Here is a 23938-nt window from a genome sequence, read left to right as displayed (position 1 = left end):
CCTAGCCATGAACTCTTCGCCCCTCACGATCCAGCCTGGAGAGGCTCCTCCTGAGGAGGTCTTGTGTCGTCCGCCTCGCGAGGGTCTTGAATGCCTTGTTGATGAAGATGGGCCGTACAGGCCTGCCAGCAAAGCCATGCCGTGGGCCGCAGGCAGGCAAGTCTGGGGACCCCCATTCCCAGAACACCGACAGTAGCCCCCAGGCCCAAGGCACGCTCAGGCTTGGCTTCGAGGCGAAGCCAAGGGTCAAGCGCAGAGCTCTCTGGTCCCAACAGCCCGCGGCCTCGGTCGACGCGTGGCAGTTGATTGGACGTGGGCGTCTCTGCTTCCCCATGCTTCCTCGGCAACTGCCTGACTGTCAAAAGCCTGGCGTAGACAGCGCTCGCCTTCACTGTTTCCTTTCGCCTTGCTCAGATCCACTTTCTTGCTCCCCGCTTCTGAAATCTTCAGATCTGCTCCCATCCATTCCTGCATTAGCGACCAATGGCACCCCGGAGGGTGAAGCCCGCCTCGTCGCCGGGTTGGTACGAGCCGGCTCTCGATGCGCGGAATGTCTCGGAGAAGAGCCTTGCCGCCACTCACTTGCTGACGGCGGGGGAAAGCAACGAGAAGGGGAAGACTGGACTCCGGGGCGCATCGCCGCCGGGATGGTTCCCCCCCCCCTTCTCTGACTTCTTTTACGAGGTCCATGATCACTTCGGACTGCAAGTGTTGCATCTCCATCCCAACTCCATCCTTCTCCTGTCCATCTTTGCCTACTATTGTGAGGCGTATCTGGGCGTGATGTCGTATGTGGCTCTGCTGCGCCACTTCTTCTTCCTCCGTGCCAGCGAGGGCCATATCTCCGGGTGCACCAATTTCATCATGGCCGGCAAGGCCAACTCGATCTCAGACACCGGGAAGAAGGCCGACAACCTCAGGGCCAAATGGGTCATGATGAGCGCCAAGCATGTCCACCCACGCTTGGCGCTGCCGACGGGGAGGCCCCAGGCCAACAAGGCGTGGTCCTGCGTGAAGCTTATCGACGAGCAGGCAACATTGGTGCTAGAGCAGATGAAGTCTGACCTGAAGCCCGGCAACGCAAAGGCGGCGAATATTACAGGAGCCATGCTCCTGAGGGAGTTCCTGACACTGCGTGTGGCTCCGCTTCAAGCCCGCTCGCGCCCCTTGTGGGAACTTGGGGATGAAGAGGACAAGGTTCGCTTGAGCTCGGAGGCCTTGTCTGGCGAGGAGCTGACTGCGGCTCTCCGCCTCCTGGTTGGGGACGATCAGGAGTATCCTCCGAACGTGTTTACTCCCTTGTTCCGCCACAAGGACAGTGCACTGATCGTGGCCTCCAAGCCGACCTTTGATGAGCGTGGACTGGTACTGTTGGTGCTCACCGGGGCCCCTGTGGCACCGACACTGGTGGAGCTGTCTTCTGGTGAGTCCCGTGAGGAGGAAGAAGAGGAGGAGGAAGACTCGGAGGTAACCACTGAAAGGACGGGGAAGACCTCCCCCTTGAGTAAGGATGACATCCTCCACGCGCTTCCCCGATGATGACGAGGCCGACACTTCCGAGGAGAAGGAGGGGCTGGCCGTGATCCTGATGAGGGGCAGGTCGGCACTGATCCCCCGAGGTTCTGCTGCTACTCCGGTGCTGGCTGGAGCCGCTTCTGGTTCAACTGTTGCTCCTGCTTCAGCTTCTGGTGCCGGTGCGCCCGCGCCTCGAGTCGCAACGCTCTCAGGCTTCAAGCTCACCAAGCGAAAGGTGGACTATGTTGTTGTGGACCAGTAAGTGCCCCACCTCGCCTTGTTCCTGTTGTTGATGCTTGCTTCCAACTCTCTTTCCTTGCTGCGTAACCAGGGCGTCGTCTGAAGTGAAGAGGAGATGGGAGAGCGAGGTGGTGCTGCTTGAGTCCGTGTCGCCTCCTGCGACCGCGCCCCTCTCCATGATCAAAGGTGGGAATGGTGCTCATGCTTCTACAGCCCAGTCATCCTCGCGAGGCCCGGTGGAGCATCCTCAAGAAGACTCAGCCCCCGAAGCGCCGCTGGCTCAGGAGGTGTCGGTGTCCAGCACGGCTGATGAGGTTCCAAAGGCTTAGGAGCCCTTGATCTCCCAGGCTCTGGTGACAACGTTGCCCCCTTCTCCTGCTGCGCCCCTGGCCCCAGGTTCTTCTGCTTCCTCTGCCGTCTTGGAGCGCGCCCTTTCGGAGATGGCCCAGCTGCGGGAAGACCTCCATGGCATGGACCCGCACCTGGTGGCCGGGCGCCTGGAGCTGGCCTCTGGCTAGCTTCACTCCGACTCGACGGTTCGGGCGTCGTTGAGCCAGGCCGTGGCGGCCTCCGAGAAGGAGAAGCAGGCCGCCGCCAAGGCTGCGGCCGATCGTGAGGCAGCATTGAAGGACGCCGAGGCTGCCCGCGGCCGCTGCCAAGAGCTGGAGGACAAGCTGAAGGGCCTGCGCGACCAGCATGCGGAAGAAGTGCGTGGCCGCCAAGCGAAGGAGGAGAAGATGAAAGCACGGGAGGACGCCATCAAGGGCCGCGACGCCGAGTTGGGAGAGCTGGCAAAGGCGCAGATAGCGGAGCGCAGCCGGCTAGAGTAGTTGGAGCGGAAGGCGAGGGCAAAGGAGGCCGACCTTGACGCCAAGGCGAGGGTCCTGGCTGAAGACCGTGCGGCCTTCCCGCTCCTCGAGGAGAGGTCCCACGTGGCGCTGAAGACACTGTATGAGAAGGGCTTGGAGAGGCCACTGACCACCGATGAGGATGGCCCTGCTCAGCTGCTTCCCTTCTTGGTGAAGGCGCTCGAGGAAGTCGTGGAGGGCATCGGTCCCATGGCGGAGGCAGAGGCTTGCGTCCTTTCCTCAGCCGCGCTGACGCGGGTCTTTAGCCACCTGCACCTTCGTGACCCCAACGCTCGTCTTGATGAGCTACTGGAGCCTGTAGCTAATGAACACTGCGTGGCTGCCGCCGCAGCCATGAAGGGTTAAGTGGAAGCCTTGCTGAAGAAGTTCGACGCCTTCGCCTCCGCGCCCTCGACCGGTAATGCAGGTGAAGGCGAAGCTACCCAGGAGGGGGCACCTTTTACAGGTGCCGGCGGTGTCCAGGGGTGACTTGCGGCTGCTTTTCTGCTTTATTCCTGCAACATGCACCATGCCTCATGGAGGCATTAAACTCGCGTTTTATATTGTGAGAACAATATGTCTTGTAATATTTGCTTTGAGATTTTGCGATTTTCTTCCTATTTGCTTTGTGTTCTGCGTCGGCAGAGCCCGGCCCCGCGCATACCTCAACCGCCATTGGGCCGACCGGAAACTAGGACGGACCAAGGAGTGAGGGGCTACGTGACCAGTTAGGCTCCTGAGTCGCGACGCTCAGGAGTCCCCCTTGACACGCAAACAGCCTATAGGAAGGATACGCGAGGATAGGTTAATGTTCTACATCGGCCGAGCCCGGCCCTGCACATACCTCAGCCGCCGTTGTGCCGACCGGAGACTAGGATAGACCAAGGAGTGAGGGGCTACATGACCAGTTAGGCTCCTGAGTCGCGATGCTCAGGAGTCCCCCTTGACGTGCAAACATTCTCCATACCTTTGCCCTCGCTGAGGCTCGGCTCGGGAGGGGCGTGCAACGACCAGGTCCGGGGGACCTGATTGGGTGGCGTACGCTTGGGCGTGACCCAGGCACAGCCCCCTCGCACGGCTCTCCCGAGGGGAGGCGTTGCGGTGAGGCCGGACATTGAGCTCTAGGGCTCCCTGAGGTTGGTATGGCCGTGGGGCCGCCCTTGGTTGTTTATCACTAGTGCGAAGCGTAGTGCTTCCGCTTGTGCATTGGCATAGCCGCTCCTCGGCAGTGTCGACGGCCAGCGCGGGACATGGTGCTTCCATTGGGGCATGGGAGGGGGACTCCCTACTCCGGAGAGCCCCGGGGGCGTGTACAGCACCGTCCTGACATGTGGCTTGCACGGCAGGCCTAGACGAGGTGTATCTGGGCACTCGTGAGCCAGCACAGGACTCACAATGCCCTACCTCAACGGGTTGCGCCTGGTCTTGATTCTTGTTCGCTGTCTTGGTCCTGCGAGGTGGTTAGACAACCTGCGCCGAACGAATCTCCTGAGGTCATCGCGTGAAAAAGCCAAGCACCAATGGCCCCAAGAGGTGACGTGAACGGGGCCGGCCCGCCAGACAGAGCTCAGCCGCTGGATTTATCGACACCGCAGGTACGGGCCCGAGCACAGACACCATGCTTAACTTACTCACGCGAAGGGTCCTGAAGAAAGACGGCCGGCGCGCGGCTCACATGGTGGGTGACAATCAAGCAAGTGATAGTCATAGATATATTAAGCATGGAAAGCAACCTAGCTCAGGTAAACGCGGGGAAGATGCATGGCACTGGGCATGGCCCGAGCGGCTTTGGGATGATGTAGCCCGAGGGGCGCCCCCAACAGGGGAAGCTAAAGGCATAAACAAGGAAAGATACATGCCACAGGGACGGACCCACGTGGCCTGCGAATGATACAGCCCTGGGGGCGCTCCTAGTTGAATGAACTTAGAAAATGTCACCTGGTTCTGTTGATGAAGGAGAGTTTGAGCAGCTGAAGGTGTGCGGTGAAGGGGCTGCTCCTCATGAGCCACCGGGGCCCTGGGCCTCGGAAGGCTCTAGGGGTCCTGGGGGTTCCTTGAGGACCGTCTTCATCTCCATCAGCACAGCGTGGTGCCTGGCCTCCTGAGCTACCAGGATGCTCCGCAAGTTGCATTGATAGGCGGTCGCCACGCTCGATAGGCCAAAAGGCATGCGAACGTAGCTGTGAGGTGGGCCCTTGCAGCGCCCCACACGCGAAGGCCAGAAAAGCTCCTGAGAGGCGGTCCGGTTGATCCCTGGGATGTCGATGTTGACGCGCAGCCTGGCATCCTCGCCTGGTGCACGGCGGTCGCCGCGCATGGCCCTTGCGTCTTGCAGTTCCTGAGTGGTCTTGGTGATGAACTCCTGAGCGGTGGGACCTCCTTGCCTTGTGTTCTCCTGAGGGAGATGTGCCGCGAAGGACGCCTCCAAGGACGCCTCCAAGGATGCCTCGTGATGTTGGCAAAGTCTGAGGCCCTCCAGAAGAGAGCCCCCGAGCCATGCCCGAGAGGGGCGCTGGGCGCGCTTTCCTATACGATGGAGGGAGGCGCCCCAGGCACGGGCGCCGATCCTGACGAGGCGCCGCTTGCCTGAGGCCCTGTGCGGCATAGCTACTTCTTCTTCTTGGGGGTAGCCTCAGGAGGGTTCTCGCCCTGGCTGTCGGGGTCGTCGATTACTGCAGCTTGGAAGGCACGCTCAAGGGAGCACACCGCGTCTCTTTCTTCGCACGGGACTGTGATGATTCCGCCGCTTCCGGTCATCTTGAGGACATTGTAGCTGTGATGGGTCACCGCCATGAACTTGGCCAGGGCTGGATACCCGAGGATGGCATTGTATGGTAGGTGGATGTAGGCGACGTCGAAGTCGATGAGTTCGGTGCGGTAGTTGTTGCGTTCTCCGAAGGTAACGGGAAGGCAGACCTTCCCGATCGGGGTAGTAGAGCCATCGGTCACTCCTGAGAAAGGCTTGGTAGGCTGATGATGGTCATATGGCACTTGGAGGTTGTCGAACGTGTCGACGGACAGGACATTGAGCCTTGCGCCGCCGTCGATGAGGGTCTTGGTAACTTGCACGTTGCTGATGATTGGTGAACAGAGCATTGGGAGGACGCCTGCAGTAGGCGTGCACTTGAGCTGATCTGCCGAACTGAACGTGATGGGGCACCTGGACCATCTGAGTGGGCGCGTGGCCTCGAGCTTGGGGAGAACTGCATTCACTTCGCGAGCAAACTATTTGAAGATACGCTGCGAGGCTGGGGCTTCAACTCTGCCCAAGATGCAGGCGATAGCGCGCGGCTCCTAGAAGCCCTCAGCCCCCTCGTCTTGATGATGGTCGTCCTTCTGTAGGGTCGAAAGTATGTCTAGAGGGGGGTGATTAGACTACTTGACCAAATAAAAACTTATCATTTTCCCAATTTTAGTTCCTGGCAGATTTTAGCTACTTTGGACAAGTCAAGCAATCTTAACACAATTCAAGCAAGCATGCAAAGAGTATATGAGCAGCGGAAAGTAAAGCATGCAACTTGCAAGAATGTAAACGGAAGGTTTTGGAGGATTCAAACGCAATAGGAGACACGGATGTTTTTGTCGTGGTTCCGATAGGTGGTGCTATCGTACATCCACGTTGATAGAGACTTCAACCCACGAAGGGTAACGGTTGCACGAGTCCACGGAGGGTCCACCCACGAAGGGTCCACGAACACTACTAGGAAAAGGGCTATAGATAGGATTGACACTAATGGCACACCAGGGAAGTAGTGCGCCACTACTATATACTAATGGCGCACCAGTTGGTGATGCGCCATTAGTGTGGAAGACACTAATGGCGCACCAGAAAATAGGTGCGCCACTAGTGATAATTTTTTTTACATACATACTAATGACGCATCCTATGTCTGGTGCGCCATTACTAGTTCTAACTAGTAATGGCGCACCAGACAAGGAGTGCGCCAGTACTGATATTTTTTTATTCTTTTTTTTGCAAAACTACTAATGGCGCACCGCCTCACCGTGCGCCATTAGTAGTTTAAACTACTAATGGCGCACCCTGTAAAATTGTGCCACTAGTGTGTATATATATATATTTTTTACTTTTCTGCAAAACTACTAATGGCGCACCACCTGCAGGTGCGCCATTAGTATAATCAGGGTTACTAATGGCGCATGTGCAGGTGGTGCGCCATTACTAACCTGGGACCCCAACAAGATATTTTGGATAGCCCCACACCTACCCACTCACTTTCCCCACTTCATTCCCTCCACCTCCTTCTCCAAGCTTTCGGTTGCCTCCTCCTCCTCACCTCATTTCCACCATAGATTCATCAAAATTAAGTGGTGAAATTACCTTTTTTTGATAGGTAAGTAAGGGGAAAGCTATCTTCATGATGTAGATCTACTTTTTTCTCCCTAGCTCGCTCCAACAACGTGCACATGCACTTTTTGTGGCCTAGCTAGATCTATGTATGTTTGTGGTGTTGCATATATGTTTGTGTTTGCAGGTACCGGTATTTGAAATGCGATAGTTGCCAATATTTTGCCAGAATGTTGATTCATTTCCGTTTCGGCGAGAATTTTGGCACTATGCATTCTTTTTGGTCCTACTTTTAGGGAAGGTCATGCCAAATTTTTTCTTGGTTCTAAAATATCGTTTTGCTCTACCCCGCAGGCGACCATGGTCCCCATGATGACCGAAGGCATCGTGAATAGGTTTTTGAGCTCCGCGAAGGCCGAGATGCTTCAAAAGAACAAGACGAAGATAAGATGTACGTGTCGAAGATGCAAGCTGAAGAGCCTTATTGCGGACCCGGATTCCGGGCAGGTGCGGGACCACCTGCTCTTGCATGGTTTCATGGATGGCTATCGGTGGCAAGGTGATGAAGATGACTATGAAGTCGTCCATGGGGGCCAGGCAAGAAATGAGGAAGGGCAACAAGACAAGTACCACCGCGGTGAGGGCGGGCGAGAAGACGAAAAATCTCCAAGACATGATCACGACGGTGATGCTGTACACAGTCATCATGTAGAAGATCATGCCGTACATGATGATGAGGAAGATCAAGATGAAGGGAATGATCATGAAGATGAAGATGCCGGAGCAGACGACGATGGAGGCTGGGTGCAGTACCCTCATATTCAAGAGTTGCTTCTCAAGCAGACAGATAACGCAAGAGCTACCGCCAGAGAGAAAGCCAAGCTGGATCAACTGGAGATAGATGCGGTTACTCCATTGTATGAAGGATGCAGGCCCGAGGATACCCTCCTGAAAGTAACGCTCATGGCTCTGGAGATGAAGGTAAAACACAAAATGACCGACGCATGCTTCGACGAGAACATGTCATTCTGGCACGAACGTCTTCCCAAGGGGAACAAGTGCCCGACCAGTTTCGAGGAGGCGAAGAAAATCGTGTGTCCTCTGGATTTACCGCACGTGAAATACCATGTGTGCATGAACAATTGCATCATTTATCGGGACGAGCACGCAGAGTCTACCATATGTCCGGTGTGCGGCGTCACTCGATACAAGAAGAGGAAGAAAGCTCCTTGAAAATCGGTGTGGTACTTTCCGATCACTCCTCGTCTGCAGCGGTATTTCGCGGACCCTAAGGTAGCAAAGCTCCTGTGTTGGCACGCGGATAGGGAGGAGAAGAAGCAGGAAGATGACGGAAATGATCTGGAGATAAATAAAAAAGACAAGATGCTGAGTCACCCTCAGGATGCGAGCCAGTGGCAAGCGTTGAACTTCGAATACCCAGAATTTGGGAAGGATCCAAGGAACATCGTGCTGGGCGCGAGCACCGATGGAGTCAATCCGTTTGGCAGCCAGAGAAGCACACATGGCATGTGGCCTGTGTTTGTGTGGATGTACAACCTTCCCCCCTGGTTGTGCATGAAGAGGAAGTACATTCACATGAGTATGCTAATTGAAGGGCCGAAACAACCAGGGAACGACATCAATCTGTATCTAGGGCTGCTGAAAGAGGAGCTAGACACGCTGTGGAAAACGCCAGCCAATACGTGGGACGCTGCAGAGAAAGAATATTTCCCTATGAGAGCCGCACTGCTCACGACGGTGCACGACTATCTCGGTTACAGATATCTCACGGGGCAGGTAGTCCACGGATTTTCTGGATGCGTAAGGTGCATGGATGACACAACGTATCGCCAGCTAGATAGAGATCCCGGATCTTCGAAAACCGTGTTCATGGGACATCTAAGGTGGCTTCGCGACGATGACCCGTGGAGGAAACGCAAGGATCTGTTCGATGGTGAAACCGAACCCTGAAAACGCCCGCGTACGAGATGCTGAAAAATTGAAAAGATTGCCCACAGCCGGGAAAGAAGCAAAAGGCGCCAGAGCAGGGAAAGAAGCGAAAGGCGCCAGAGCCGCTGCTGAAGGTATGGAAAATGAGGTTTGTTTTCTGGGACTTGCCGTACTAGAAGATCCACCGTGTGCCTCACAGCCTTGATGCCATGCATATCACGAAGAACGTGTGCGTGAGTCTGCTTGGTACCCTGCTCAACATGCCAGAGAGGACCAAAGATGGGCCGAAAGCAAGGGCAGACTTGAAATCAATGGGCATTAGGCAGGAGCTTCATGCTAATGATGATGATGATGATGATGAGGCGAAGCAGGACACAGAAACTCGTCGCAAAGGCAAAAAGGCCAAGAAGACTGGAAGTGACTACCCTCCCGCGTGCTTCACTCTAAGTCAGGAGGAGATCGAGCAGTTTTTCACCTGCCTCGTAGGAGTAAAACTTCCTTACGGTTACGCGGGGAAGATAAGCAGATACCCAGACCCAGCGAAGCAGAAGTTCAGCGGGATGCAGTCTCACGACTGTCACGTGCTGATGACGCAGATACTTCCAGTTGCAATCCGTGGGATCATGGATGCGCACGTCCGTGAAACGCTATTTGGCCTATGCAACTTTTTCGACGTCATCTCTCGGAAGTCGATTGGCGTGAGGCAACTCAGAAGGCTACAGGAAGAGATCGTGGTGATACTATGCGAGCTTGAGATGTACTTCCCGCCCGCATTCTTCGACGTTATGGTGCATCTGCTGGTCCATATCGTGGAGGATATCATCCAACTCGGGCCGACGTTCCTGCACAGCATGATGCCGTTCGAAAGGATGAATGGTGTCATCAAAGGATACGTTCGCAACATGTCACGTCCAGAGGGAAGTATAGCTAGGGGCTTTCTGACCGAAGAGTGCATCTCCTACTACACGAATTATCTAGGCATCGAGAACCCCGTTGGTCTGCCCGTCAACAGGCACCTTGGCAGGCTCGCTGGATGGGGTCACCGTGAGGGTCGCCGCGAAATGCATGTCGACTTCGAGGGTCGACTTGCCGACTTTGAAAGAGCAAACCTAGTCGCACTACAACACATAGACGTGGTCGATCCTTGGGTGGTAGAGCACAAAACCTTTATTGAGAAGACGTACAATGACCGAGGCCAACAGAGGACGGACGGAGATATAATCAAAGAGCACAACTCATGTTTCACGCGTTGGTTCAAGCAGAAGCTTCTGTCGTACCCTTTACATGAGGATTCTTCCACGGAAGAACAACTCATATTCGCCTTGTCACAGGGCGCCGAGCACAACCTGATGACCTATGAGGCGTACGATATCAACGGCTGCACATTCTACACCGAGAACAAGGACATGAAGAGCAATGGTTATCAGAACTCCGGGGTAACGACGGAATCCTATACCGGTAATGACAAGGACAGATAATAGGGAAGGATCGAGGAGATCTAGGAGCTAAGCTATGCTGGAGAGAAGGTCCCGATGTTCCGTGTCAGATGGGCCAAGAGCGTCCTAAAAGAAGACCGATATTTCACCACCATGGTTATACCCGAAGCCAAATCCAAGACCGCGGGCGCAAACATCACCGCGAAAAATGAACCATGGGTACTGGCTTCCCAAGTGGACCAATGCTTCTTCATTACCGACCCATCAAAGCCCAGTCGTGTTGTCATGAGGAGAGGCAAAAGGAAGATCATCGGAATGGATGGAGTAGCCAATGAGCAAGACTTTGACAAGTACGGCGACCCGAAGATCGAACATGACGACGACGATGAAGTAGCAGCACACACCACAAGAAGAAGCAGGACCACCCTACCAAAAGGGCGTCCGTTCCACAGAAGAACTCCATTTGCGCAAAAAGAAGGGCAAGAAGATTGTGAACAGATAGCTAGCTAAGATCGATTGTATTTAAATCATAGTCTTCATTTCTCGATTGTATTTCATGGGCACTTTTTGATATCATGAATATTTTTAAATTTCACGGGCACGTTTTGAATTCATGAGGACACTCGATCTCGATCCCCCTCCACCACCGCCGACGAGCACCCGGCCCCCCGCACCCTCCCCCGCTCCAGCGCCGCCAACGGGCACCCCCCCCCCCCCCCGCAACCTCCCCCGCTCCACCGCCGCCGCCGATGATATTTTCAAGTAACAAATTTGAATATATTTTTTAAAAAATCATTACTGTTTTTATAAAAAATATTACTGTTATGATTTAAACAAGTTTGAACATATTTAAACACAAATAAATATCAAACAGCATTTAAAATGCAAAAAAAATATTGCGGAGCCTGGGAATCGAACCCAGGAGCTCCTGGTGTGTGTGCTGTGTGCTGACCAGTCGGGCTAGTGGGCGGGTTCTGATGTGGATTGGGTTAGGTGCAATATAACCTATGCTCGAACTGTAATAAAAAAAATTCTAATGGCGCACCGCTGCGGGGTGCGTCATTGCTATCTAAAAAAAGATTTCTAATGGCGCACTGCTGCGGGGTGCGCCATTGCTATCTAAAAAAATATTTCTAATGGCGCGCCGCTGCGGGGTGCGCCATTGCTATCTAAAAAAGATTTCTAATGGCGCACCGAGGTGTGGTGCGCCATTAGTAAGCTTCCCCCTAGCTATCTCCCTCTCCCTCGCCAGATCGATCGACCCACCCCCAACCCTCTCTCCCTCGCCACCAGATCGATCGACCCACCCCCAACCCAACCCCAGAAGCGAGCGAGCGACCGCCTAGGGTTTCGACTGCCGCCGTCCGCCGCGCCTCATCCTCCCGTCCGTCGCCTTCGCCGCTCCGTCGCCCCGTCGCCCTCGCCGCTCCGTCGCCCCATCGCCCTCGCCGCTCCGCCCCAACCAAGGTGCTCCCTCCCTCCGCTTCTCCTCTCCCCGCCCACCTCAAGGTTGCTCTACAATTCTTCCCTTCCATCTGGTAGCTAGGTCTAGGTCTAGGTCTAGCTGCCACCCGACCCGACCCCAGTATGTAGTGGTGAAGGAAATGGGGTAGCTCGTGCTAGGGATTCTGTGATTATCTTCTGCTAGGGATTGTTTATTAGATGCAAATCTTTCAGTGCTCGTGCTAGGAATTTTATCCAATCAGCAATAAATATTTTTTTGCGGGACCAATCAGCAATAAATCAATGGAGATGTGCCCTCAGTTTGCTGCCGCACATTTTCGTGTTTGGTGTACTGCACATTGTTTTAATTATCTTGAATAATCAACCAAATAGATGCCCTGCAAATACATTTTAGATTAGTGGTTTCATGTCTTGGTCTCATTGTTCTTTGTATGTCCCTGTGAAATTGGACATGGCTTGCTGTGTTCTACTTACTACTGAATCAGATGTTATTCCAATTCAATCAATTAGGAATAGACATGTTCATATTTTTTCAGTTTAATATATTTGGTAGCAGTCACATCGTTATGTGATTGAGCTATAGGGCAGTCGGGAGTGCTAATCCTCACATCCTAGAGGGATACTGAGGTTTTGTTTTCATAGTAAGATTTGGAGTAGGACCGCAGGATTTTTTTTTGAAATGGTTTAAATTTTTTTTGAAACAGGGACTGCAGGATATTGATCAGTGATGAAACCAGTCTTAATTAGTAACACGGGATCCAATTTACGCATTGTATTATTTTTTTTGAATTATTTCTTCATGCAATCAAGCAGTAATCATGGAAACTAGAATTCTGGAGCTTAACTTATCCTGCTTTTGGTGTCATATGCTTTGATAATGGACTAACAAATTGGGCTCACTATCCTCCTGTTCATTCAGTAGCCAGAGTTTTATTTAGTCTGACTGTATATAAAGAACCAGCTATGTATATCTCTGTTCCAGTAGTTATGACAAATGCTGCATGTAAAGAAGTGTTTAAAGTAAAGTGTCAAGAAAATCCGGAAGGGAAACTTTCATCTTATTAGTGTATGTTTCAAAAAGAGTTGCAGTGCATTTTTGTGATCTTTGGGAACACATTTATTGAGTTGTTTTGATGGACATTAACATTTTTTATGGACAGTGGGTCATATATTGTATAAAAATATATTGAACTATTGACCAGAAACACTGAAGTCGGAGATTACAAGACTGCTTTTGTAGTTTCTAAAGAGATGAAATCTGCACATTTGTATGCTGTCCTGACTAGCTCGTTTGTCTATGTTGGATTGGAAGGGTGGCTCGGATGCAAACTTTTTATTATTTAAGATTTCTTTTCTTTTAGGATTTATTTTCTTCTAGGACTAGGTTTTAATTGTTTTTCTGTTGTGATTGTTTTTTGAGCTCTTTCTTTTTCATTTCCAACTATCCTTATCCTAATTATCTTAAATTGTTATGATGTGGGTAACAGGATTAGATCTTGGATTTGCTAGTGGACGTTGGGAGTTTCTTAGCCAGCTTGGTGACTCCATATTTTTCACTATTTCAGCAAGTCTTTTGTAAGCATTAAACTTTCAGCACTACATTTCTATCTTATGTGTACAAAAAAATTGTATAGAAATATGCTGAATTTTCTGCTCTAATTGTTGCTCAAAGAAATTTAGCAAAAAATGGGGTCCTGGGAGACGCCGCTGCTGCTTGAGGCCCTTGAGAGGCCTTTCGTGTCGTGATGATTTTGCAGGTACCCCGAGAGGCCCTTGAGTTTACCGGAATGTCGATTAACTTCCGTTCTGGCAAATTCGGGTACTCCATATGTCCTATTTTCAGCAAAGGTCATGCTGAAATTTTCCGTGAATTTTAGCATGACTTTGCTAAAAATCGGACATATGAGGTACTTGCTACTAATGCATGGGCCGGGGTATCTTAGTACTTAATTAAGTAGGATCAACTCCCCCTTTATTCTTACTGCATTAAACCATAGGTGGCAATAGAGCCAAGTGATTAGGCCCAACTTAGAAATTCTCCTTAGCATCAATAAACCCTAGATGATAAACCCAACATAGGTGGCAATAGAGCCAACTGATTAGTGCCAAGTGATTAGGCCCAACCTAGGGTGCCTCGACATCGATAAACCCTAAATGATGAAAACTTAGCATTTAGGGTGCCTCGGCGTCGACAAACCCTAAATGATGAAACCTTGGCTTTTAGGGTGCCTCGGTGTCGATGAGAACCTAAATGATGTACGCTTAGGCTTTTAGGGTGCCTCGGCGTCGACAAACCCTAAATGATAAAAGCTTAGCTTTTAGGATGCCTCGGTGTCGACAAACCATAAATGATGAGACCATGATCTTGTTCCTTGACAATAACCAACTTTTTGACCAAACTTTTTTCCTATTTAGAGCGAAACATGGCCCACAACGATGAGGCCGGCGGTTCGGGCGGCAAGCAATTCTGGGAGGTGTCCCAGGAGTTGGAGGAAGAACCTCACCGCTATGAGGACGCCGCGGAAGACACTGATCCTGACTACACAACCCCTAGTGGCGTCGGGGATGACACCACTGATGATGGCGCCGCGGATGCCACCACCGATGATGGTGGCGCACGCACAGATGGCAGCCAACCGAAGAGGCAACGGAAGGACCGGCGCCCGAACGTGCTCGGCACCGTCAGGGAGGAATTTACTGAAGTGAACTCCGACGGGCATCCGACGGCACCCAAACACGTAGTCAAGGGGTACTCGATTCAGCTCGGGTGCATTCTCCGGAGCACCGCCTCGATCAACACCGAGAACCTAAGGCATAAGGACCGAGGGAATTTGCGCAGCCTCCTCTTCACAAAGCTGCACGAACGATACAAGTTCCCCGCTGAGTTCTCAAACACACGCCTCTCGGGTAATAAAGTGAACGGTGCCGCTCTCACGACGATGAGCATGGCCCTGTCTACTTGGAAAAGCACGGTGAAGGCAATGATTGACAAAGGTGATAGTTATGAGAAGATCAAGGAGAAATATCCTTTGATGAGCGAAGATGACTACAAGGAGTTCAAGATAAAGTGCGAGAGCCCCGCAACCTCCGAATCAAGTAAGTGGGGGAAAGAAATGCGGCAGTTGAACATAGGGGTCCACCAACTCGGTCCCGGCGGTTACAGAGTGGCGGAGCCTGTATGGGACAAGGAGGACGCGGAGCGTGCCGAGCAAGGCCTACCGCCCCGCTTTGAGAAATACAGTGACAAGAAGACCAGGAACTTTCTCAGGGCCCGGTACAAGGAGGAACCGGTAACAAAGGAGCTTACCACGGATCCGAAGACCAAGCAGCTTGAGCTTGTTCTGGTATGGAATACACCCTCGCGTAATTAGCTCCATATGGTTGCATTCTAATTAATCCCCAATATTTCTAAATGGTTCACGTTCCTTCCGCAGGACAAAGAAAGCAGTAGCGCGGGGTCATCTCAGAGCTCCCCTTTTGACACCCCTTTGAATAGGGCGTTGAACGTAATGAAAAACAAGGATAAGCTCAGTAAGCCAACGTTAGCTGGTCGTGTGGCCGGCAAAGGCTTGACCACAAAATGGTCGTCATACTATACCGCTGGTGGGCGAAAGGAGAAAAAGACCAGCTCGGAAAGACAGTCGCGCGAGGTTGAAGCACTCAAGGCGCAAGTGGCGCGGATTTCGGAGATGGTCCAAGAGCAAGTGCAACAACAACTAGGATCGACGCTCACCGGCATTATGCCTACCTTGATTCATGGGATAACGACGTGGATTGCGGGTGGCCAACAGGGGCTGCCCCTGATTCCCAGCTTCATGGCCAGCAACTCACACAACGCGCAGGCGGCGCCATTGGTGTCTCCGGCGGCGGCGGTATTGGTGTCTACGGCGGCGGTGCCATTGGTGTCTCCGGCGGCGGTGGTATTGGTGTCTCCGACACCGGCATTGGAGCTTAATGCACCTGGGTGTACACCGGCCGGCACCTCGCCAGCAAGCAGCCCCTCCATCAGTTGCACACCCGCCGTTGGCGGTGCCTCGACATTAGCCGAGCTCGACGGCATCACGGTAACTAAGCCTCTCGGCCGAGGACTTCATCTCCTTGCCTTTGACTGGGCATCCCTGACGCCCTACATGTTTTCGCAGGGCGCCGCCGACGTTCCTTGCACTCTCCTGCACTTCGTGGGCGGCGAGTTGGTCGATGTCGCCAAGGGCAGAATCGTTCAACCGGGCAACCCCGTGTTCCACGGTAATCCGATGCCACCCACAATGTATAGTGTTGAAGTGGTTCGGGTGGTGCCAGGCTGCGACGAGCAGTTACCTCCGATTCGACTCGCTGGGGCCGATGAAGAAGATGAGATGACCCTCAGCGCCTGCGTAAGCTGGCCCTTTCTTTGGCCGAAGAGCCAGATTCATTTGGGGGCGGGGGACACCACCCCACAGACAAGACCGCCAGTCATGTCGGCGCCAAGCCATGGCAAGAATGCCGCAACGCTACCGGACATGTCGGACATCCCTATGGCACAGGATCCGGACATCCATATGGCACAGGATCCGGACGACGACGACAACGACGATGGTACATTTACCAACGTCGGTAAGTACTTTGCCGAACATGGGTACGGTGACGAGTTCTGCAGGCCTCCTTCTCAAGAACCCAAACAAGACGACCGCGATCTAGCTGGTACGGCGGAGAAACCCAATTGCAACAGGCGTCGTCTGGCGTTCAGTTCTCAGGAGACGCCTCCAGCTGCCGCCTTCACCGAGCCTCAGATAGCGGAGGTGCCAAATATTATCAGCCCCAACACGCTCAAGAAGGCGGTCTGTGAGTAGAACTCGGTCCCATTACAGCAGATCAAGAAGAAGGGCCGGAAACGGCCGACTAAAAAGGGCGCCGGTGCGAGCCAGCCGGCACTAAGTACGATCCATGCTCAGGATGGGCCATCTTCACCTAAGGATATCTTGAGGAGGGTGCATGTGGCGGGTAGGGCGATGCTACCGACAAATATGCTCAATGCTGCAACCGGTGCTATGCGGAGTCTGGACGACAGTGTTCTTTCTTTGGAGAAGCGGCGTCTCAGAGAGAATGATGTGGCATACCTGGTTTTCATGGCCAAGGTGCCAGAGGGCAAGGGCTTTGTGGATGGCGCCATCGGGGGTACGATCGTCCTGCGGTTTGATGACATCTTTGCTATGTTCAACCTTCATCCGCTGCACTACACCTTCGTTTCGCTGTTTTCGCTGAGTATGGAGATGCGGATCATTAGAGACAAGACCCCGGACATCGTGATCGTCGACCCCTTCTACATGCGTGCCAAGCTCTTAAGCAGCGCTGGGGACCGCCAAGTCGCGAGTTCACACCTCGAAGACGTCATTCTGGCAAACCCAGATAAGCATAACTTCCTTGTGTCTTACTTTCGCGAGTAAGTCATCCCTTAACCGCCCTGTAACATATGATTTCTTAGATTTCGATCGTTCTTTTTTTCTAACATTCCGTGTTCTGTGCAGTGACACACTTTGCACACTCATCCTCTTAAGCCCGAAATATACCATGGCCACGTATTTCGACCCGAACCGTAACTCCAAGATAGACTACACAAATATCAAGAAAGTTCTTGATGATGTTCTCCCTGGCTACGCCAAATCTGGAGGCACCTTCATCAGGGCAGTTCGTAAGTATGGCAAGCACGTGTTCGCCCACAATACGACGTTCTGCTGCGTCAAGCAGCCGCCTGGCGGTCAGAAGGATGCCTACTACGCCCTCCATCACATGCGGGCGATCGTAAGGGACCATCATCACCTTCTTATACCAAATAATCTCAAAGATTGGGCCGCGAGCTTGTCGGCAATCCAGGACGCGGACATCAGACAAGAATTCTTTCGCATCCAGTCGGAGTTTGCAGACATCATCCATCAAGATGTCCTTCATACCTCGGGGCAGTTCTTCCTCAGATATCAACTGTCCAACATTGAGATAGACGGAATGCTAAAAATGCAGGGTGACAACGCCCGTGATTTCATGACCATCACGACAGACGGCGGCTTCATCCACGCTCCTGTCCATGAGTCGAGTCGAAAGTAGTGATGTGTAGTTCTAAAACATTGATTGGCTCATGTTGTAATTAAACTTTAATGAATTGTATGTCTCTTTGGTTTGGATAGTCGTTCAACATAGATGTAATCGATGCTATTTATTAGTAGGACCATGAATCGTGCTACTAATGTCTTGCTTTTCTCTTCCGATCCTTTTGTTGCATACTTATATATTGCTTATGTATGTATTATCTGTTGTTTGGCTTGTGCATAGAGATGCCGTCATATGTCGTGTACAAGGGTAAGGTTCCCGGAGTCTACGACGACTGGGAGGAGTGTCGGAGACAGCTTCACCGTTTCAGCGGTAACAGTTACAAAGGGTACATCACTAGGGCGGAGGCTGAATCTAGATACGCCCGCTATCTAGCGGGAGAGAGGAGGGAGCGTTGGAGGAACCGGATGAAGACCAGTTTGATCGCGATGATGCTCATCGTGATGACCGCAGCTCTCTTCTATGTGATGGTAGTTTAGATGATTGATATTGACTTGTAATGTGAAGACAAACTCGATACTCGCGGTCTCGAGACTTGTAATGTTTTATCTTTGTTTGGTCTTTTGAATTCGGAGACTAATATGATGAATTGTATTCGGAGACTAATCTTCTATTGTATTCGATGAATCTGCTGTTGCTGTGTGCTACTGTCTATATTCTGTCAAATAATATATTTTGTAACCTGTGCAAAAATTAGAAAAGTAAAAAAAACAAAAATTCATACTAATGGCGCATCACCACAAGGTGCGCCATTAGTATGCCAAAGGATACTAATGGCGCATCAAGACAGAGTGCGTCATTAGTATGCCAAAGGATACTAATGGCGCATCAAGACAGAGTGCGCCATTAGTATGCCAAGTATACTAATGGCGCATCTATCCGCAGTGCGCCATTAGTGTGCCAAAGCACATGGTTAAATATGGCCCCTGGGAGGCACACTAATGGCGCATGGTTTTATATACTAATGGCGCACTTGGTGGTGCGCCATTAGTAAAAATTACTAGTGGCGTGCTAGTAATGGCGCACCAGTGATGCGCCATTAGTAGGCAAAACTAGTGCGCCATTAGTAGGTCTTTTCCTAGTAGTGGAAGAAGCAACCTTGTCTATCCCACCATGGCCATCGCCCATGAAGGACTTGCCTCACTAGCGGTAGATCTTCACGAAGTAGGCGATCTCCTTGCCCTTACAAACTCCTTGGTTCAACTCCACAATCTTGTTGGAGGCTCCCAAGTGACACCTAGCCAATCTAGGAGACACCACTCTCCAAGAAGTAACAAATGGTGTGTTGATGATGAACTCCTTGCTCTTGTGCTTCAAATGATAGTCTCCCCAACACTCAAGTCTCTCTCACGGGATATGAATTTGGTGGAAAGAGGATTTGAGTGGAAAGCAACTTGGGAAGGCTAGAGATCAAGATTCATATGGTAAGAATGTAATATATTCGCCTCAACACAAGTGTAGGTGGTTCTCTCTCAGAAAAAGGTAAGTTGGAAGCGTAGGTTTGTTCTGATGGCTCTCTCCACGAATGAAGACATGGTGGAGGGGTATATATAGCCTCCACACAAAATCTAACTGTTACACACAACTTTCCAATCTCAATGGGACCGAATAGTTAAACTCGGTCGGACCGATTCAGCAAAGCTAGTGACTATTAGGGTTTTCGGTGGGACTGACATGCAACTCAGTAGGACCGATATGATTAGGGTTAGGGCATAACGTAATCTCGGTGAGACCGATTACACAAACTCGATGAGACCGATTTTGGTAATAAGCTAACCAGAGAGTTGGTCAGGTAAACTCGGTGGGACCAATCGCTCATTTTGATGAGACCGAAATGTTACGAAGGGAAAACAAAGAGTTTACATTGCAATCTCGGTGGGACCAATTGCTCATCTCGGTAAGACCGAAATGTTACGAAGGGAAACAGAGAGATTACAATCCCATCTCGGTGAGACCGATTTGCCTAGGGTTTGTGACAGTGGCTATGACATTTGAAACTCGGTGGCGCCGGATAGAAAGAATTGGTGGGGCCGAGTTTGACTTTTGGTTTAGGTCATATGTGGATGTGAGAAAGTAGTTGAGGGTTTTGGAGCATATCACTAAGCATTTTGAGCAAGAGCCTCATTAAGCAACACCTCATCCCTCCTTGATAGTATTGGCTTTTCCTATAGACTCAATGTGATCTTGGATAACTAAAATAGAAAATGTAGAGTCTTGAGCTTTGAGCTTGAGGCAATCCTTTGTCCTTAGCATTTTGAGGGGTCCACTTTTCTCATCCATGCCATGCCAAACATTGAGCTTTCCTGATATATTAATCTTGAAATGGCATTAGCTCAATGAGCTATATGTTGTTAGGAATTAGCAAAACAACCTAGGGATAGTTGCACTTTCAATCTCCCCCTTTTTGGTAATTGATGACAACATATAGATCAAAGCTTTGACAAATCATAATAAGAATGAAAAACATTGTCGCTTTGAGAAGTATGTGAAAAGCAAGGACTCCCCCTAAATTTGTGCATAGTTTAAGATTTGCTTTGGACTACAAATGCACAATGAGTTAGGAACATGGGTTACTCTTCCACGTCACATACATCTTGGTGGAGCGCTCAAAATGATAATAATGAAATACATGCACTCATCACCAAGCAAAGTGAATGATCATATAAAAGGATAATGTCATCCAATAAGCATTAAGGTAGCATATGATCAAACACATGATCATCGAAGTATCACACAAAAGCATAAAGTATCAAAAACAAGCAAATAAACAAAGTTTAACCACCAAACAAAAAGAGAGAATAAAAAGCAACACTCTCTCTCGAAGCCTATGATCTATACATTTTCTCCCCCTTTGGCAACAAGTTACCAAAAAGTTCATAAAAAATGCATAGTGCTAGATCGACTCTCAGGCTTGGTCTTCAGGTGGTGGTGTATATAACACGCCAAGGACGAAGGCATCAGTTGATGTAGATGGAGCTGGTGGAGTGGGTGCTGGAGCTAGTGGCACTGAAGCTGTAGCTGGTGCAGATGAAGTTGCTCTGGTGTCCGTGACAGGCACCGCAGCAGATCTTTTTCCTCTGGGCACTCTAGCAAAAGCATCAGTGGTAGACTTTCCCTTCTTCTCCTGCACTTCATCCTGAAGTTGCTCTACAACTGACTGGATCTCAGTGACCTTCACATCTAAGTCATAGAACTTCTGCTCCATGATCCTTTCCAAGATCTCCTAGTCTTGAGTCAGGGTAGCCAATCCCTTCTCAGTCCTCAGAGTGGAGGCAATCAAGTAGCCAAGCTGATCTTGCTTGCTCTTCAGAAGATACTGAGACGCCTCATCAGTGGTTGGCATCTTTGCAGCCTTTTCATCCCTTGCCTTCTCCCTCTTGGCTTGTGCGTGCACAGAAGATGGTTCATTTTCATCCATCACCATAGTGTTGTCCTCAAAGTCTGGGTAGATGGGCATGTGTTCCTTGTCCAGGAGATATGTGCCAAGTCCCATCTTGGAGTTGATTAGCTCCTGGATCTGTGGGTCATACCCACAACTCCTCTTCTGATATGCAGCTGTTCTCTTAATGGTTTCCACAATTAGGCTCATGACCTTGAACTTTTGAGGCACATCAAATATGTGAAGCAAGTTAATTGCATGGCCTCTGATCATCTTGTGATCACCTGACTTTGCCAGAAGAGTGTGCCTGAGGATCCCGTTGATCGTTGGTAAACCTGACAGAAGGTAATGTACTGATCCAAACTTGTGTGTCTCAAGAGCAGCAATTGGGATCTCTTTGTATATATGTGCCATGGTGTTGTGATCCTTCTTCTTCTTGGCATAGACATCCAAGTCATCTTCACTCTCCTTAGGAGCATTGATCAATTTTTCCCATTCTTCAACCGTTGATTGATACCTCGTACCTTCAGACATCCAGAAAATCCTTCCATCTGGGTAGAAATGAGCTGTGGAGTAGAACTGCATAATGAGCTCATCATTCCACTTTGTGAGCTTCTGAGCCACAAACTTATCAACTCCACATGCCTTGAAGCTGTCATATACACCAGGCAAGTGATCTTCATTTGCCTCAATGAATTTCCAGTCTACCCATCTCATGTCACACACTATGGGCTTCTTGTCAAGTAAGCTAGTCTCATAGAAGTCCTGTTGTTCCTTTGTATGGAACCTATAGTCCACAGCAGTCCTCCTGGTGGCATATGGATCAGACTCTCTCCATAGCCTTAAATCTGAATCCTTCCTGATTTTCATGTTCTTTGCAACTGGGTGAGCATCATTGTGATCTGGAATTTGGGCTTCAACTTTATCAACACGACAGAATCATCTTCTTCTTCAGCAGCTTGAGGCACTGGGGCCTTGTTCTTCTCCTCAGCAGGGATGTTCCTGGTGCTCCTCTTGGGTTTTGGCTTTGGAGCTAGAGCACCAGTCTTAGGAGCAGTCTTAGGCTTAGATGGAGCAGGCACTGCCCTTATATCATCTCCCATAATATTTTGAGCTTTGGGTGCTGCTGCTGCATCCTCTTCCTCTTCCTCTTCTTCAGAATCTCTCATTATTGAAGATCTGCCAAGCACTCTGGCAGTGGTCTTCTTGACCCTTTCTTTCCTTTTCTTGCCTTCTCCAACTGCCTCTTCTGATGGCTTGGAGGTTTCAGCAGTGGATGCTCTGGCTTCTGACATAGGCACTCTCTTGGCAGGAACCTTTTGCTTCATTCCTGGCTTAGTGGCAGCAGCTGTGCCATATTCCTTTCTCAGGACTTTCCTTTTTGAGCTGGCCTCTTCCTCAACAGCCACATAGTCCTCATCCTCAGAATCTGAGGTTTTCTTCTTCCTAGTCCTGGTGGCTGCCTTAGGCAAGTTGCTAGGTGTACTTCTGCTTCCTTCATCAAAGCTGCTAGAGGGACTACTGCCCTCACTCATGTTCACTTGCTCCTCAGACTTGTTCTGACTGTCACTCTGATCTGTCATGATGCAAACACTGACAGCAGACCCTGTGAATAGATTATAGATAAGGTAGATTTTATAAGCATCACAAAGTACAGAGGTTTTTGCAAAAGAATGAGCTAAAAACTTAGTTTTAGTTTTCCACTGAAAGCATTTCGGATCTACCGATTTGCAAACTCGGTGATACCGAAGCATCTTTTGGAACCTAAACTAGTGAACTCGGTCAGATCAAGTCATAGTTCGGTGGCACTGAGACTGCTAGAGTTTCACAAAGTATTGAACTCGGTCACACCGATTTGCAATTCTCGGTCAGACCGAGAATCACATGTGCAATGGCCTTAGCCAAATCAGTGGAACTGATTTCAACAACTCGGTCGGTCCGAGATGGTTTCAGCGGAAACCTAACCCTAAATTTTCAATCCACGACTAAACTACGGAGTGATTTCACTGGATAGAATGATCTCAATCGTGGCAAGATACATGGCAAAACAATGTGCTAAGAATCGGAGGGGGGAATAGCACAAGGATCAAGTCCATACCCTAGCGCAGCGATGGACTTGCTACGACGGCAACGGCGGAGATGATTCCCGTTGACGGCGGCAGAGACCAGCGGCGGGAGGCAGCTAGCGATGAGGAGGATGATCCGGAGACCCAGCGAGGCAGAGCAGGCTGAGCGCGGGCGAAGGGATTCGGAAAATTTTCCAAATTTTGGCCCGGGGATATATATAGCCTGACCATGTCGGTGTGACCGAGTGGAACAACTAGGTGGCATCGAGATTCATAACTGCAAGCAGTTACTGAAACTCGGTGTGACCGAAAAGTTCAAATCGGTTACACCGAGATTGAAAACCTAGATCGACTTAGTGATCTCGGTATGACCGAAATGGATGAATCAGTCAGACCGAAACGCACAAAGAAGTTTTGGATTTTAAGTCTATGACGAACCGGGGACTCCGAGTGCTCCTCACACAGAGTGGTTCGGATCTGACTTGATCAAACTTTGTGATGTAGCATGAATAGAGTTTGAGACGAGAAAAGCATAGATAGCTAGAGAAGGTTCTTAGGCATTCTTGTCCATCCACTTGGCAAAAGAAAAAGGAACCAAACAATCAAAACAACAAGTGGATGTCCTCAAATGAGTAAATTATGCAACCAACATG

This window comes from Triticum urartu, chromosome 7A (genome assembly GCF_056163025.1).
Source record: "Triticum urartu cultivar PI428250 chromosome 7A, HENAU_Tu73, whole genome shotgun sequence".
NCBI classification, from domain to species: domain Eukaryota; kingdom Viridiplantae; phylum Streptophyta; class Magnoliopsida; order Poales; family Poaceae; genus Triticum; species Triticum urartu.
The sequence above is the reverse complement of the archived record's forward strand: the minus strand, read 5'-3'. Positions refer to the sequence as shown.